This window comes from Kogia breviceps, chromosome 1, assembly GCF_026419965.1.
Source record: "Kogia breviceps isolate mKogBre1 chromosome 1, mKogBre1 haplotype 1, whole genome shotgun sequence".
Classification (NCBI taxonomy): domain Eukaryota; kingdom Metazoa; phylum Chordata; class Mammalia; order Artiodactyla; family Physeteridae; genus Kogia; species Kogia breviceps.
In genome coordinates this window covers 46,637,086-46,655,918 of record NC_081310.1, presented here as the reverse complement: position 1 = coordinate 46,655,918, position 18,833 = coordinate 46,637,086, and the positions used below count along the sequence as shown (strand labels likewise).

Sequence of the window (18,833 nt, the reverse complement as noted above, 5' to 3'; positions counted from 1 at the left end):
CCAATTCTTTCTTTAAAATGCCACCCTAGTCCATTCTCTATCTTTGTCACACCTAATCTGCTTTGGTTTAGGCCCTTGTCATTTCTAATCTGGATTACTGTAATTGTCTCTTCATTCAGTAAACTCCAGTTCCATGACAAAAGTAGAAACATGGGACCCAATGCAAGATTGATATTTCCAGCCAGTATAAAATTTCACATTCTCTTGTAAGCATGGGAGGTAAGATTGACCAGCAGTGGTCTGGCAGGCAGGTATAAGGTAATTGGAGAGGGAAGGAAATATTTATACAATGTTGGGCACATCTGTACCAAAGACTTGAAGAAAGATACCTTGGTACCATGAATGATATAGTTTCTGTATTCCTGGGCACTTGTATGGACTTAAGGGAAGGTGTGAAGTTAACTGGGTTCTGATCAGAGGTTATGACTCATCCTGTTTTTTCCTACACTAGCCAGGTGGTACTACTTCCTTTCCTATCTATTTTTCAGGATTTTGTTTTGGCCCTGGGATTGAGCTCACACAGTCCTGCCGTACTTTTCTACATTAGATGCATTAGCTTAGTTTTTCTACCACTTCAGTCTCATACTCCTTTTACTGCTAAAGTCATTTTTTTCTAAAATGCAAATATTTTTGTGTATTCTCCCATTCAGCATCCTTCATTGGTTCCCCACTGTCTTCAAGGTACCATCCAATCTTCTTGTTGGAATAAACATGACTTTTTATTATCTAGCTCTTGCTTACCACTCCTGCTTTTCCTTCATTATGCCTTCTTGCCCTTGTGCATGCTCTCATCTCAGTCTTGTATACCTGTTCATCTCCTGGGAGTTGGCTGATTCCAGCTCACCCCAAGATTCTCCAGTACTGGAAAGTCATTTCTAACCTCCCTTCATACTCTTAATTATGCTGATCTCAGTGAGGTTCCATTCTTTACTCCTGTGAGTTCCCACAGAATCCTGAACTTGTTTCTATCATAATATTAATCACACAGTATACAATTATTTGTTTCTTGTTTATCCCTGGCCTGGTTGGAAGCTTCTTGAGGCCTAGATCTTTGTTTCATTTTTATATCTCCTGCTGTAGCAGGAGATTGGCCCATAGTGGATGATCAGTAAGTGTGGGTTGGATAAATGAGGTTGAAGACCTTCCTAAGAGGGTTATCTACAGGAGGTGTTTTTTGTTTTTGTTTTTCTTTTTTTTTACCGAGTACAAGGTTTAACTAGACAACCTCTAAAGTTCTTTCTAGCTCTTAGATACATGATTTTATGCTATATTGGAGACCTTGAGATAAAATTCTCAGAAAGTAGCTGCTTCTACATAACACACATTTTTCTTGTTAGGGTATTTAATTTGGTGATTTTGATATTTTACGTGGTTCAGTTCACAGCATGAATCCTCTTTTCAAAAGGTTCTTCTAATTCAGTCATTTAACTGACAAATAATTTTCATTATCTTTGTTCAAACAATTTGATTAGATGTATTACTCAGTGATTTTATTCTGTATCGCTAAGATCTATCAATGTACCTGCAGTGTCAAAGAGTTTGATAAGGATCAGGAATTATGTGTGGGTTGAAAAGACATAGGCAGACATAGTCCTAAGAGTAAACCAGACCTAAGGATCAAGGTTCAAGAGCCAGAATTTAGATGAGCAGTCTGACAGTGTCACAGACATGTTGTCACAACCTGGTAGTGGAATAAACCTGGGCAGAGGAACAGAAATCAAGAGAGCATAGAACCCTCAGTATAGAGCAAGACAGGGCCAATAGCCTAAAGTCTTAGCAGGTAGAGATAGAGGAAGAGCTGGGAAAGGGTCAGGAACAAGAAGGAAGACCAAAGCAGGAGTGAAAACAGATTCAAAGAACAAAACCTTGACTCTGAGGTAGAATCTGACCCGGTCAGAAGATTCTTGATGCTCTTTGTATAGCAGAAATTAGCATCAGCTTTGCTGGAGGTAATCTGAGGTTAGCAAATAGGAGCAGAAATTGACTATTGGAGTCCTGTGGCATTTCTTATGGTACTTTTACTTGTTTATAGTCTCTTATAAGCATATCTACTGTCTCTTGTTACACAGTGAACTCCTTGAGAACGAGGACCATGGTTTTCTCTCTATTACACTGAGTGTAGTACTTTGCATATACCTGGTGTATGTATGTAATGAATTAAGTTACAGCAGTTAGGAATTGCATTATTAATGCTCCCTGGAGAATACTGAGTGGCTCTAGTGATTCCCAGAATGTTCATTTAAGCCATCTGTAGATTCAGTTGTTTTTAATGCCAGTCACTGATTTTTTTTTCTGGGTAATTGAATATTTAAGGTCTGTGTGACCCTGGAAAATAAGTAATGCTCTTAGGAGATGTATTGAGATCTCTAATGAGTCAAAAAAAAAAGAGTAAGTTTTCTTGGGAGAAGATCCCTGTCAGAGTGCCTCCCTATTGAGTGAGAATATCAGATTGTTTGCTCATAAAAGGATCAACAGCTGACACCAGTGGGATGAGTTTAAGATTCAAATTTATCTCAATGTCTCATAATTAAAAAAGAATTGTGTTGAAAACTGTAAAATTTAGAAATTCAATATGATGAATCGGTTTCTGCTTTCTTGATCAAGTATCCTTCTGCTTTTAGGACTGTACACCCCTGCAGCCAGAACGATATTCTAGAAGGAACAGCCATTTAGAAACACTGAGTTTTCAGAATCTTATGTAATACACACTTACGATACAATATCAAATTTAACCCCGACGAATGAGTACTGGAGCCTCATAAAGATTGGCTCACATCTGATTTTTTTTCTGAATCTATTTGTATACCAACTGGAGTCAAAACGTCCTTCTACTTGCTTGGCCTTCCGAATTGTTTTCAGCTTTTTTTTCCTCCTTGCTAAATGATGAAAATAATCTAACTTTATAGTTTTCCAAGGTCAATATGGTGGCCCTATATAGAGAGTGAATTGAGATTAAGAATTCAGTTTTAATTCTGGGAGCTTGACACAAAATTGGTTTAATTTAATCTATTTGATTTTAGTTCTTTAATTTCCTCATAAAGGAAATTTAATTTTCACCTGCTGGATTTTGCTAATTACCCTTTGCCCTGTCTTGTGCTAGGCAAAATTCCAAGTAGATTTGGAGTCCAAAGTGTTGGATTGGAGTCTCAGTTTCACCATTCATTAGCTATGTGAGTGTGGGTAATCACCAGAGGCTTAATATTCTCACTTGTAAAATAAGAATAAAAACCTCTTGCCCTGGGTGGATTAGATGAAAGACTGTATGTCAAGATATTTTGACAGCACCATGATCATTACCTAAATTTTTGCTTTATTTATTTATGAATGGAAACTCTCAGAAAGTTAGTTACTCTACTGTCTTAACTTTTAACCTGGAATCCTTAAGGCAAAACTCAATCAATGTTAACCAAAGACAAATAGAAAATAAAAATCATCATCACCATCACCACCCTCAACATCACAGTACAAGGTATACAGGGATTAAAAAAAAAACCATATCAGGCTAAGAGAAAGGCCCTCTACTACTTGGAAGAACAAATAAGCCAGCAGTGCTTTTTGCTATGCAAAATCAATTCAGTAGAAAACTACCTACTTTGGTATGATTTGACGGGTAGCAAAAGCATTTCTGTCCTAAAATAAAATCCTGCTAATGACCTACACTAGAAAGTGAAAAAAACATGGGAAACTGGTCTAGTTTCACATACTCTGTGAGACTTCCAATTGTCTTAGGGATCTATGGGGTCTGGGGACAATGTCAGAGCTGAGACTTAGGGTTTCAATAATCAGCATTTTAAAAATGGGGTTTCAAATTTATATTCTATTTTTTTTTTTTTTTTTTTGCATCTACATGGAGGAGGTGAAAGATATAGGGGAACACTACAAGGAGATAACAGCACTTTAGGAACTATGACCCCAAAACATTCTTCTCTACATGTTCCATTGATTAGTGATTGATTGTAGATGAGTAATATGATATGATGTACAGTAAACTGACCTGGGGTCAAGAGATCTGGGTTCCAGGCTTGTCTTTACTATAAAAAAATTTGTTTTGCCTTTTAGTCCTTCATAACTCTGAGGCTCAGTTTCCATTCTTTTGAAGTAAAGGGGTTGAATAAATAGCCTCTTAGTTTCTTCCTTTGGAAAACATTATTGAGCTCTTTTTTAAAAAAAAATAATTTATTTTTGGCTGAGTTGGGTCTTTGTTGCTGTGTGCGAGCTTTCTCTAGTTGCTGCGAGCCGGGGCTACTCTTCACTGCGCTGTGTGGGCTTCTCGTTGTAGTGGCTTCTCTTGTTGCTGAGCATGGGCTCTAGGCACATGGGCTTCAGTAGTTGTGGTGTGCAGGCCCAGTAGTTGTGGCACTCGGGCTCTAGAGCGCAGGCTCAGTAGTTGTGGTGCACGGGCTTAGTTGCTCCACGGCATGTGAGATCTCTCCAGACCAGGGATCTAACCTGTGTCCCCTACATTGGCAGGTGGATTCTCAACCACTGCGCGACAAGGGAAGCCCCCATTATTGAGCTCTTGTTTCTTGTTTAGTACTATGACACAAAATAAATAAGACACAGGCCCTACCCTCAAAGAGCTTACAGACTAATAGGGCAGATAGAAGGGTAGACAAATATGTGTAGTAAAGGAATACTAATATTAAGCTAGATGTCTGTCTAGGTCTCTTCTAATTCTAATGTTTTATTATTTTAAACTGTCTTATAAAATACCAAGGTTAATTATTAGCAATTACCAGCACACTTTGACTTTCTTGTAATTTTGTCAGCTATTCTGTTGTCCAGCGACCTTCCTTTCACTGAAAATCATTTTTGACAATACGTCACTGCCTGTTTTAGATATTTTTACATAATGCAATGAACTTCCTAACTTAAAAAGGGATTATTTTAATGTACTTGACCCATATTATTCATACCATTATATGTCACCCCAGATTCACCAGGATACAATAAAAATAACAATAACAATTATTGCTAATGCCACTATTAATTATTCATGTTAGTGTCATCCACTAAAGTCATTCCAGAATTTCCCAGGTACCCTGGCACATAGCACAGTCTCTGGGCACAGTGTAGATATTCAATGCATGTTAGTTAAATGAAAGAATGAATTTGATTATCTTAACTATCACTCTTTAGACAATGCAGTGTTTTAAATCATAATTTCTTATTGGATATCCAGCCACATTCTGCCTTTAGGTACTTAGGCATTATTCCATTTGAGGACTTATGGACATTATACATCTGTTTATGTTTAAAGAAAGGGACTTAAGTTGAATGTCATTTTACAGACTTTCAGACTGTCTTCTTTCATTTTTAAAGGGTTTCTTTCTCTTTTTGAAAGAGCACACTGTCTCCATAACCTGAACCATGCACCCCCAATTCTCCTCTCCCCCACCCTCATGTCTACTTTCACTGGCACACGTATGATGCAGCACCATTTTGGGGCAGAATTTTATAAAGAGGAGGGACACTGGATCCATTCAGGTGGTGGAGAGGTGAAAGAACAGCTCATGTGTTTCTTTGTTTTCTGTCATTTTTTCCTCTCCTCATTAAGGCCTATAAAGACAGCCTGTGTGAAAGAATCTGAAGGCTAAATTTGACACCATGAGATACCCAAGTAGTAGTGGAGTGGAGGGAGAGGATGAATGTGAAGATGTAAGGAAAGAATTTGGATCCTGAACCCACTTCAGCTCAGTTGCCAACTGATCAAATGTCCCTTTGGTTTCCTGAACTTATCCATGAAATTTGTATCTTGGAAAAACTACATTTGAACTTGGCAGGACACAAGTTTTATGTTGATCAGAGTCGAGTTTTAAGTGTTTTGTGTTCTCTTTCCCCAAGTGCTCCATGTGTTCTGAATAACCCTACCTTCTCCCCAATCCACAGTAGCAAAGAAATGCTGCTCGGGGTATGGAAAGATCAAAAAATATTAGCTTCAGAACTTGTCTCAGTTTTTTTTCCATTGGCCAGGGGCAATGCCAGATTCCCCATCCATTCTGGCCATGGACAAGCCAGTAACATCCACATTAATCTAGATTATGTTGACTTCATCCTGTTCTGACAACTTGTAATATTATGTGTCTTGTTTAATCACACAACAGAAGGACACTTCTCACTGAGTCATTCACTCAACATATTCCAACTGCGGAACATTTGATCATGCTTTTAATATTTATGTGGTGCCATGAATGTACACGACAGGGAAATCACACTTGGAGGAAAAGAAATAGGTTGTCCTCTCAGGAGACTAGTGTGGAGGAATGTACTCTTTCAAGCAAGGAGAAAAGTTTGAGATCAACTCAGAAGAGTGAGCAGGCATATTTAAAATTCACCTTAGTGCAAGGTGTCATTGAGATTCATTTAATCATGCAAAAAATATTTATTAACTATCTACCTTTGTGGGCACTGTGCTAGGTGTTGGGGCATAAACTCTATGCCCTTATAGAGCTTAGGAAAAATATTGAACAAGTGACTATGAGTGTGAAGAGGGTCATAAAATAGATTATATCGAGACAGCATATGCGATATACAGAAGTATAAAACAAGAAGAGCTAACCTTCATCATGGGGTTGACACCTTTTTGGAAGTGACATTTTATTTATTTAAAAAATTCTAAGTGTTTATTGCCATGAATTTTCACAAAGTGAACAGATGGGTGTAACTATCCAGATGAAGAAGTAAAGCATCACCAGAACTCAAGAATCTCCCGTAATGTCCTCTGCCAGCCACAACCTCCAATACCCAAAGGGAACTGAAATCCTATCACCAAATACTATTTTTCCTAATTTTTGGAGTTTTTATAAATGAATTTCTACAACATGTACTCTTTTGTGGTAGCTTCTTTCACTCAATGACAATCATTCATAGCTGTTGCATGTGGCTGTAGTTCCCTGATTATCACTGTCATATGGTATTACATTGTATAAATACATAATAATTTATCCATTCTACTTTTTTTAATTTAAAATTTTAATTTTTTTGGCCATGCCATGCAGCATGTGGGATCTTAGTTCCCCAGCCAGGGATCGAACCCGTGCCCCTTGCATTGGAAACGCAGAGTCTTAACCACTGGACAGCCAGGGAAGTCCCTATCCATTCTACTTTTGATGGACATTTAGATCTTTCCCAGTTTTTGGTCATAATTGCTGCTGAGAACATTCTTTTATGTTTGGTGTGCATCTAGTTGCATTTCTTTTCTTTTCTTTTCTTTTTTATTGAAGTACAGTTGTTTATTATGTGTTAATTACTACTGTAAAGAAAAGTGGTTCAGTTATACATATATATACATTCTTTTCTTAAAATACTCTTTTTCATTATGGTTTATCATAGGATATTGAATATAGTTCCCTGTGCTATACAGTAGGACCTTGTTGTTTATCTGTTCTATATATAAAAGCTTAATCTGCTAACCCCAACCTCCCACTTCATCCCTATCCCAACCCCCTCCCCCTTGGCAGCCACCAGTCTGTTATCTATGTCCGTGATTCTGTTTCTGTTTTGTAGATAGGTTCACTTGTGTCATATTTTAGATTCCACTTATAAATGATATCATATGGTATTTATCTTTCTCCTTCTGACTTACTTCACTTTGTATGATAATCTCTAGTTGCATCCATGTTGCTGCTAATGGCATTATTTCGTTCATTTTTATGGTTGAGTAGTATTCCATTGTATATATTTACCACATCTTCTTTATCCATTCATCTGTTCATGGACATTTAGGTTGTTTCCATGTCTTGGATATTGTGAATAGTGCTGCTATGAAATAGTGGTGCATGTATCTTTTTGAATTATAGTTTTGTCTGGACATTTGCCAAGGAGTGGGATTGCTTGATCATATTGGTAATTCTATTTTTAGTTTTCTGAGGAACCTCCATACTGTTTTCCACAGTGGCTGCACCAACTTACATTCCTACCAACAGTGTAGGAGGGTTCCCTTTTCTCTGCATCCTCTCCAGAATTTGTTATTTGTAGACTTTTAAATTTTTTTAGTAACTGTTTATTTTCCATCAACCTATTTCCATTTTAAGAGTATGGAAGAACAGCTTAAGACCACTCAGTGGTTGTTTCTACCCACTCAGTGGCCTGAGCAGTGGGAGCTGCAGAGCAGTCCTCAGTGGCGGGCTGAGCTCTCCGGTCTTCAGTGGGGAACGGCTGAATATGCACAGAGGGCACATGCACACATTCGGACCAGTCTGCCACCTCAGGTTGAGAAGCAGTGAACTCAGGATCTGGAACAGACCAGTCACTCTGAAATTCCTCCTTGGTCACAGCTTTCTTGGCTGTCACCTGCTCTTCCTTTTCAGTCTCTTCAGGATCTCTGTAGAAGTAGAGATCAGGCATGACCTCCTATGGTTGTTCACGGGAGATGGTGCCACGCATGTGCAGAACATCCTGGGCGAGCATTCACCACATCAGACCCACTGACTGGGCTGGCTCCCTTCTTGTTGCATGGGATGGCAATGTCCACATAATACAGAGGAGAGTCTGTGTTACACAAAGCAATAGTAGGCAGGTTAACGTAAGAGCCCTTTGTGAGAGGCTGGTGGTCAGCTCTGGGATCAGTAACCACCAGAAGTCTTGGCGGCTGCCTGGATCTGGTCAGTGAAGGTTCCAGGAGTGAAGTGGCCTGCAATAGGAGTGGCTCTGGTGGCAGCAGCAAACTTCAGCAGAGCTCACTGTCCAGTATTCCTGGAGGATATGACACTGGCATCAGCTGGGTTTTCAATGCCAATAATGGGACGAGCTGCCAACAGAAGCTTCTCCCAGGTTCTCTTCAGATTTATGATGTAGATGCCATCACCTTTCCCTTTGTAGATGTACTATTCCATTTGGAAGTCAAGGTTGCTGCCACCTAAGTGGGTTCCTGCTGCAAGGAATTTGAAGACATCTTCCTCCTTCATTTGCAGGACATTAAGGGCTCCAGATATTGTGGAAGTTTCCCTTTAAGTTACGGTGGGAGGGCTAGAGCTTCAAGACGGTGGAAGAGTAAGACGTGGAGATAACTTCCTTCACAGAAATACATCAGAAATACATCTATATGTGGAACAACCCCTACAGAACACCTACTGAAAGCTGGCAGAAGACCTCAGACCTCCCCAAAGGCAAGAAACTCCCCACGTACCTGGGTAGGGCAAAAGAAAAAAGAAAAAACAGAGACAAAAGGGATGGGACCTGCACCATTGGGAGGGAGCTGTGAAGGAGGAAAGCATTTCACACACTGGGAAGCCCCTTCACGGGCGAAGACTGTGGGTGGCGGAGGTGGGAAGCTTCAGAGCCACAGAGGGGAGCACAGCAACACGGGTGTGCCTGCAAGCTCTCACCAGCCAGAGAGGATTGTCTGCTCAAATGCCGGGACGGGCGGGTGCTGGGAGCTGAGGCTCTGGCTTTGGAGGTCAGATCCCAGCGAGAGGACTGGGGTTGGCTGCGTGAACACAGCCTGAAGGGGGCTACTGTGCCACAGCTAGCTGGGAGTGTGTCCAGGAAAAGGTCTGGAAGTGCCAAAGAGGCGAGAGACTTTTTCTTGCCTCTTTGTTTTGTGTTGCTCGAGGAGAGGGGATAAAGAGCGCCATTTAAATGAGCTCCAGAGACGGGCGCGAGCCGCGGCTGTTGGCGCGGACACCAGTGACGGGCATGAGACGCTAAGGCTGCTGCTGCAGCCACCAAGAAGCCTGTGTGCGAGCACAGGTCACTCTCCACACCTCCCCTCCCGGGAGCCTGTGCAGCCCGCCACTGCCAGGGTCCCATTATCCAGAGGCAACTTCCCCGGGAGAACGCACGGTGCACCTCAGGCTGGTGCAACGTCATGCCGGCCTCTGCTGCCACAGGCTCGCCCTGCATCTGCACCCCTCCCTCCCCCCGGCCTGAGTGAGCCAGAGCCCCCGAATCAGTTGCTCCTTTAACCCCCTCCTGTCTGGGCAAAGAACAGATGCCAGAAGGTGACTACTCGCAGAGGCGGGGCCAAATCCAAAGCTGAACCTGGGAGTTGTGCGAACAAAGAAGAGAAAAGGAAATCTCTCCCTGCAGCCTCAGGAGCAGTGGATTAAATCTCCACAATCAGCTTGATGTACCCTGCATCTGTGGATTACCTGAACAGACAATGGATGATCCCAAATTGAGGCAGTGGACTTTGGGAGCAACGATATATATATATTTTTTTCCTTTTTCTGTTTTTCTGTGTGGATGACAGGGTCTTGGTGCTCTGGCTGGGTGTCAGGCCTGTGCCTCTGAGGTGGGAGAGCCGAGTTCAAAACACTGGTCCACCAGAGACCTCCCAGCTCCACATAATATCAAATGGCGAAAATCTCCCAAAGATCTCCATCTCAACGCCAAGACCCAGCTCCACTCAGTGACCAGCAAGCTACAGTGATGGACACCCTATGCCAAACAACTGGCAAGACAGGAACAAAACCCTACCCATTAGCAGAGAGGCTGCCTAAAATCATAATAAGGTCACAGAAACTCCAAAACACACCACCAAACGTGGACCTGCCCACCAGAAACAAGATCCAGCCTCATCCACCAGAACACAGGCACTAGTCCCCTCCACCAGGAAGCCTACACAACCCACTGAACCAACCTTAGCCACTGGCAGCAGACACCAAAAACAATGGGAACTATGAACCCGCAGCCTGTGAAAAGGAGACCACAAACACAGTAAGTTAAGCAAAATGAGAAGACAGAGAAACACACAGCAGATGAAGGAGCAAGGTAAAAACCCACCAGACCTAACAAATGAAGAAGAAATAAACAGTCTACCTGAAAAAGAATTCAGAATAATGATAGTTAAGATGACCCAAAATCTTGGAAATAGAATGGAGAAAATACAAGAAACATTTAACAAGGACCTAAAAGAACTAAAAAGCAAACAAACAATGATGAACAACACAATAAATGAAATTAAAAGTTCTCTAGAAGGAATCAATAGCAGAATAACTGAGGAAGAGGAATGGATAAGTGACCTTGAGGATAAAATAGTGAAAATGACTACTGCAGAGCAGAATAAAGAAAAAAGAATGAAAAGAATTGAGGACAGTCTCAGAGACCTCTGGGACAACATTAAACACACCAACATTCGAATTATAGGAGTCCCAGAAGAAGAAGAGAAAAAGAAAGGGACTGAGACAATATTTGAAGAGATTATAGTTGAAAACTTCCCTAATATGGGAAAGGAAATAGTTAATCAAGTCCGGGAAGCACAGAGAGTCCTGTACAGGATAAATCCAAGGAGAAATATGCCAAGACACATATTAACCAAACTATCAAAAATTAAATACAAAGAAAAAATATTAAAAGCAGCAAGGGAAAAACAACAAATAGCATACAAGGGAATCCTCATAAGGTTAACAGCTGACCTTTCAGTAGAAACAGTGCAAGCCAGAAGGGAGTGGCAGGACATTTTAAAGTGATGAAAGGGAAAAACCTACAACCAAGATTACTCTACCCAGCAAGGATCTCATTCAGATTTGACGGAGAAATTAAAACCTTTAGAGACAAGCAAAAGCTAGGAGAATTCAGCACCACCAAACCAGCTTTACAACATATGCTAAAGGAACTTCTTTAGGCAGGAAACACAAGAGAAGGAAAAGACCTACAATAACAAACTGAAAACAATTAAGAAAATGGTAATAGAAACATACATATTGATAATTACCTTGAATGTAAATAGATTAAATGTTTCAACCAAAAGACATAGACTGGCTGAATAGATACAAAAACAATACCCGTATATATGCTGTCTGCAAGAGACCCACTTCAGATCTAGGGACACATACAGGCTGAAAGTGAGGGGATGGAAAAAGATATTCCATGCAAATGGAAATCAAAAGAAAGCTGGAGTAGCAACTCTCATATCAGACAAAATAGACTGTAAAACAAAGACTATTACAAGAGCCAAAGAAGGACACTACATAATGATCAAGGAATCAATCCAAGAAGAAAGTAAAACGATTATATATATATATATATGCACCCAACATAGGAGCACCTCAATACATAAGGCAAATACTAACAGCCATAAAAGGGGAAACCGACAGTAACACAATCATAGTAGGGGACTTTAACACCGCACTTTCACCAATGGAGAGATCATCCAAAATGAAAATAAACAAGGAAACACAAGCTTTAAATGATACATTAAACAAGATAGACTGTATTGACATTTATAGGACATTCCATCTAAAAACAACAGAATACACTTTCTTCTCAAGTGCTCATGGAGCATTCTCCAGGACAGATCATATCTTAGGTCACATATCTAGCCTTGGTAAATTTATGATAATTGAAGTCATATCCAGTATCTTTTCTGACCACAATGCTATGAGACTAGATATCAATTACAGGAAAAACTCTAAAAAGTACAAACACATGGAGGCTAAACAATACACTACTTAATAACCAAGAGATCACTGAAGAAATCAAGGAGGAAATCAAAAAATACCTATAAAGAAATGACAATGAAAACACGATGACCCCAAACTTATGGGATGCAGCAAAAGTAGTTCTAAGAGGGAAGTTTATAGCAATATGATCCTACCTTAAGAAACAAGAAACATCTCAAATAAACAACCTAACCTTACACCTAAAGCAATTAGAGAAAGAAGAACCAAAAAAACCTCAAAGTTAGCCGAAGGAATGAAATCATAAAGATCATATCAGAAATAAATGAAAAAGAAATGAAGGAAACAATAGCACAGATCAATAAAACTAAAAGCTGGTTTTTTTGGGAAGGTAAACAAAATTGACAAACCATTAGACAGACTCATCAAGAAAAAGAGGGAGAGGACCCAAATCAAGAAAATTAGAAATGAAAAAGGAGAAGTTACAACAGACACTGCAGAAATACAAAGCATCCTAAGACACTACTACAAGCAACTGTGTGCCTATAAAATGGACCACCTGGAAGAAATGGAAAAATTCTTAGAAAAGCACAATCTCCTGAGACTGAACCAGGAAGAAATAGAAAATATAAACAGACCAATGACAGGCACTGAAATTGAAACTGTGATTAAAAATCTTCCAACAAACAAAAGCCCAGGACCAGATGGCTTCACAGGTGAATTCTATCAAACATTTAGAGAAGAGCTAACACCCATCCTTCTCAAACTCTTCCAAAAAATTGCAGAGAAAGGAACACTCCCAAACTCATTCTACGAGGCCACCATCACCCTGATACCAAAACCAAAGATGTCACAAAGAAAGAAAACTACAGGCCAATATCACTGGTGAACATAGATGCAAAAGTCCTCAACAAAATACTTGCAAACAGAATCCAACAGCACATTAAAAGGATCATACACCATGATCAAGTGGGGTTTATCCCAGGAATGCAAAGATTCTTCAATATACACAAATCAACCAATGTGATAAACCATGTTAACAAATTGAAGAATAAAAACCATAATGATCATCTCAATAGATGTAGTAAAAGCTTTCGACAAAATTCAACATCAATTTGTGATAATAACCCTCCAAAAAGTAGTCATAAATGGAGCTTACCTCAACATAATAAAGGCCATATATGACAAACCCACAGCCAACATATTCATTGCAGCTCTATTTACAATGGCCAGGACATGGAAGCAACCTAAGTGTCCACTGACAGATGAATGGATAAAGAAGTTGTATCACATATATACAACGGAATATTACTCAGCCATAAAAAGAAATGAAATAGAGTTATTTGTAGTGAGATGGATGGACCTAGAGTCTGTCATACAGAGTGAAGTCAGTCAGAAAGAGAAAAACAAATACCATATGCTAACACATATATATGGAATCTAAAAAAAAAAAAATGTTAATGAAGAACCTAAGGGCAGGATGGGAATAAAGACATAGACCTACGAAAGAATGGACTTGAGGATGTGGGGAGGGGGAAGGGTAAGCTGTGACAAAGTGAGAGAGTGGCATGGACATATATACACTACCAAATGTAAAATAGATAGCTAGTGGGAAGCAGCTGCATAGCACAGGGAGATCAGCTCACTGTTTTGTGACCACCTAGAGGGGTAGGATATGGAGGGTGGGAGGGAAGGAGATGCAAGAGTGAAGAGATATGGGGTTATATGTATATGTATAACTGATTCACTTTGTTATAAAGCAGAAACTAACACACCATTGTAAAGCAATTATACTCCAATAAAGATGTTAAAATATATATATTTACAATGGGAATCCAGAACAACTCCGTATGGACCCCTGTCTGTGTAGCATGGAAAGCTACTTGTGGACGTTTAATGATGGCCATTCTGACAGGTGTGAGGTGATACCTCATTGTAGTTTTGATTTGCATTTCTCTGATGATTATCTATGCTGAACATCTTTTCATGTACCTATTGGCCATCTGTATTTCTTGTAGTGATATTTAAACTGATGTCTAAAGGGTGAATAGGACTTAGCCAAGGTTTGAGGGCCTTGTGTGTGCTTGTGTATGTGTGCTTGCACACATGCGTGTGTGTTAATACAGGGGAGTGGTTCTGTCTTATACCTGAGAGCAAGGTCAAGGGAGTAATGAATAGGGTGGGCAGGACAAGGGCTGTTGGTGGAAAGGAAATGGAAGCATATGGTTGGAAGATTTCAGTGAGCATTTTCATTGTTTTAAGGTGTTCGGATAAGATTTTGAGAAGGCTTGAAGAAGTACTCTAGGAACTATGTGATTGGAGTATTTCCCACATTCATGAAAACTAGAAAATAAAGCTCCCTGAGGGAAGAACCAGGTCCTTCCATTCACTCATGAAGTCCCCAAGGTTACTGAATACCCAGCTCATAGTTGATGTTTTTAAAAAATATTTATTTATTTTGGTTGTGCCAGGTCTTAGTTGTGGCATGCATATGGAATCTAGTTCCCTGACCAGGGATCGAACCCGGGTTCCCTGCCTTGAGAGCGTGGAGTCTTATCCATTGCACCACCAGGGAAGTCCCTCATAGTTGACTTTTAATAAATATTTGTTAAATGTACAAATGAATAAATGAATAAGTAAGAGGATGAATGATTATCTTGAAAATTATCTTGGTTGTGCCTTCAGCCAGATTTGCTTTGCCATTTTCCCAGAATTACTTGGAGACCCTTGGAAGCTCTGTAAATAGCCCTGCTCTGCTCAGCTTCGTTCTAGAACTTATCTCATAAAGCAGCTTTGAAATTCCCAGGTCTGTTTCCATTCTGACCTAAGTCTTTGGAACACACTATGAGTGCAGATGTCTAATCATGGAATAGTAAAATGCTCTGTGGTTTAGGGACTTAACATGATAGCAAAAAAGAGGTTTGCCATCATGATTGGTCCCTTGTAAATTCTCTAAATATTATTTCCAAGAGTGATCTTTCAAAATCCCATAGATATCTTAGATTATAAAGACTCAGTCTTTCAAGGAGATCATGACAGTTTAACTTATTATGGTGGTGGGAACCAACATTTTTGTAGTAACTTTCAGTTTGCAGAGTGTACTAGGGTAGAGTCTCAGTACTTTATTTCATTTTGGTGTTGTTACTATCTCTCTTAGACTCATGGGGAAACTGATGTTCAAAGGTAATTTGCCCAAGATCACAAAATAGCAAGTCATGAAGACAGGACACACACCGTATTTTTCAAGGACTTTTCCTTTTTTTTTTTTTTTTTCTCACTAGTGTTTCAACAAACTTCTAGTTTTGGGACTTATATCTCAATCTTTAGTTTCCTTGTTTGCAGCTATCAAAGATAACAGTCAGCTATGCTAGAACTATTTCTCATGATTATGGCTTTATGTTTTATATCTGGGGACATAATACTTAAATTTAAAGAAATGAATGATTCCATAATAGCATAATTTTAGGTGTCATGGTAGGCTTATTAAAGAAATGTCCTTGTGTAAAAGGGCCTTTTCATGGTCCTCAAATTTTATTGAGCACAATATAGTGGAAAAAGCACTAGGTAGGAGCTAGAAACCCAGGACAATCCACTGAACTTTCGGTCTGAGTCTCTTCCTTCATAAAATAAACCTATTGTTCCATTTCATCGCAGGGTCGTTGTGAGGATCAAGTGCTGAAGTTTTTCTGAAAGAACTTTGTACACTGTAGATTACAATGCATGCTATCATACCTTATGGTTGTCTAAGTATAAAAATGCATTAAAATGTGTCAGCTGACCTTAGTAAATATTTGTTTGAGAATAAAGAGTTCAATTCAGAAGTATTGACAACATGATTTCTAATTTCCCTGTTGGCTAACCAGTCATGCTTATTTAAACTGTTCATCTCTCTGCCCACATACATGGTTAACAATAAACAATCCCTATAACTTTTATGTACAATGTACTGACAAATGGGAAAACAAGCTGGAAAAGGCTTTGAGGAAGGCTATGCTATGGGATTACAACTGGTCTTTCCAGGTTCCTTTTAGTGAGCACAACGTATGTTTCTGCAACATTTAAGGAAACCTTTCCATTTTCTCTCCATGATGAGGGGCAATGAATCTAGTCCCTTTTCTTCTAGGGATCAGAAAGGCAGATAGGATGTTCTGGAAGATGAAATTCACGAGGAGGGACTGAAAATACATGGATATAGGGAGGTGGCATTTAGGGAACAGACAACTGGTCTTCCTACAGGCCAGGATGCTAGAATAAAAACAATAAAGCAGAAGGGAGAATTACACAGGAGAGGAAGTTGGGTCAAGAAAGGAAACGCAGCCAGAACCTGAGTGGTGCAGTGCCTTAACAGGGAAGGCAAGTAGTTTAAATTGTTTCCAGAAAACACAGAGGAGCCAGGGAAGGGGCTTATTCAATTAGCATAATATAATAAGAGTATAATAAGCATAATAAAATGTCCCCATGGTAAAGGGGGGGGAGCAGCAAGTGTCAAGTGCAACATAGTCTTATAAAGCTTCAATTTGGTGTCATCATTTCATAAAGAACTTATTTCTCTTCTTCCCTCTTTCTTTGAATAAATCTCCTTGAAGAACAAAACTCACAAATACACCAACAGGATGGAATTTAGAAAAACTGGAAATATGGGACCAGATTTTAAGTACCATAGTAGGTAAGTTTTTTTTTTTAAATCAGATTAATGTCAAAGGAAATGATATCTTTATAACTGCAACTTGGATTAGTCAAAGAGTGTTTTCTCAATGCCATTCTCCCAACGTACATAGGAAAACCAACCAAAGCTAAAGCGGAGGATGGGAGGGGCTTGATGTAAATGTCCACGTGTTGAGGAACTCTTTTTTTAAAATTAGTTAAAAATATTTTATTATAAAAGCATTTCATGTATATAAGAAAAATAAAGAGAATAATGTGTATCCACCATCTCAACCACATGCTGAGGAACTCTTGTCTAGATTCCTGCAGAAGCCTTCCCTGTTAAGTCCTGTATGTGAATGCTGGCCTCCACCTTAGCGCCCTGCTTTTCCTTCCTGGGAAGGAGATCCAGGCAGGCGGCACCTTTCTGTGTGAGTGCGTGAGCGAGCCGCTTCCTACCACCCCTCCCCTCCCTCCTGCAGTGGTAAGCCCTTTAGAAGAATGCTGAGGTTTGGGGCCTCCACCCCAAGGTACCCAACAGTAACTTCAAGGAGCTAATGAGTAAAGTACAGTAACAAGGGCAAATCCCAATGAGCTTATTAAAAAACTGAACCGCAACTTTGGCAAGGGCAGAAACTATTGTTTGGGACTTGTTTGTTGATTTTGCCTTCATATATTCCCCACCCACCCTTTCAGAACAGAGAGATTAGCAACAAAAGTTAGATCTTCAAAGCTCCACACATTTGTTGATTTACACTCCACCTTGGAGACCTTAGGAAGGCTTCTCATTGGGACTGTACAGGGTTCCAACCAATCTCTGTTCCAGCTGACCTCCTGGGACTTTTGCTGTGGTGTATGTGGAAAGCGGAAGCGGTCTGATCCAACTCCCATTTCTTTTGCTAAAGCTCCTCTGTAATCGCTTTGGACTTTATGAAACTCTCCCCGCACCAAAAGCAAAGAAACGGTTTCAAGTGCAGTAACTCTTCTCTCATGGGAATATGTATAACTAACAGCATGGGATTACCCCCAAATTGCCTTTTTCCCTCCCTGGGGGAAGATCGTGTTTTCAGAGCTCTTACAGAGGTTAAGGTAACTTTTGAGAATGCCAGGGAATTCTTGGTTTTCAGGGACTTGCATCCTCCGGAGGGGTAGTTGCACAGTTCCTAATAGGTGAGTTCTAGTCAAGTTCTGTGTTAATGAGGCCAGTGTTGGAGGGTGAAAATCACAGGTGAAAAATGCATAGGAGAAAATTACAGGTGAAATACTCTCTTGGAGAAATGTTTGGTGGTATCTCCTGAAGCTGAATTCATGCCCAGAAGCTGCACTTTCAGGTGTGTACCCAACAGAAAAGCACCAAAAAACTTGTTTGGGAATGTTCATAGCAGCGTTATTCATAATGCCTACATCCTGGAAACTACACAAATGCCCACTGACAGTTAAAAGGATAAATAAATTATGGCATTTTTACACAATGGAATAATATACAGCAATTAGAATAAATGATCTACAACTAAATGCAATGACATGGATGAATCTCAACAAATAATGTTGAATAAAAGAAGCCAAGCACAAAAGAATACACACTGTGGGATTCCAGTTATATAAAGTACAAAACAAGCTAAACTAATCAAGGGTGTTAGAAGTCAGGAGAGTTTTTATACTCTTGGAGGGGTGTATAGCGACTAGAAGAGAACATAAGGGAGGCTTCTGTGGTGGTGATTAAACATGTTCAGTTTGTGAAAGTTCATTGTGCTATACACTTATGATACATACTTTTTTCTGCATATTTATTATAATTTGATAGAAGGTAAAAGAAATCATGGGGGTGCTTAGTTTCATTCTGTTATG

At 39.7% G+C, this 18,833-nt stretch overlaps 1 long non-coding RNA gene and 1 pseudogene across 1 annotated transcript in view; one reads left to right on the top strand and one right to left on the bottom strand.

Annotated features, from left to right (window-relative positions):
- LOC136793493 (uncharacterized) overlaps positions 1-18,833 on the top strand; it is a 67,566-nt gene that overhangs the window by 38,962 nt on the left and 9,771 nt on the right. Inside the window, exon 3 of the long non-coding RNA XR_010838791.1 lies at positions 16,928-17,007. This is a non-coding gene — a long non-coding RNA (uncharacterized lncRNA). The remainder of the gene's footprint in view (positions 1-16,927; positions 17,008-18,833) is intronic.
- Positions 8,050-9,810, bottom strand: LOC131749967 (small ribosomal subunit protein uS2-like; annotated as a pseudogene).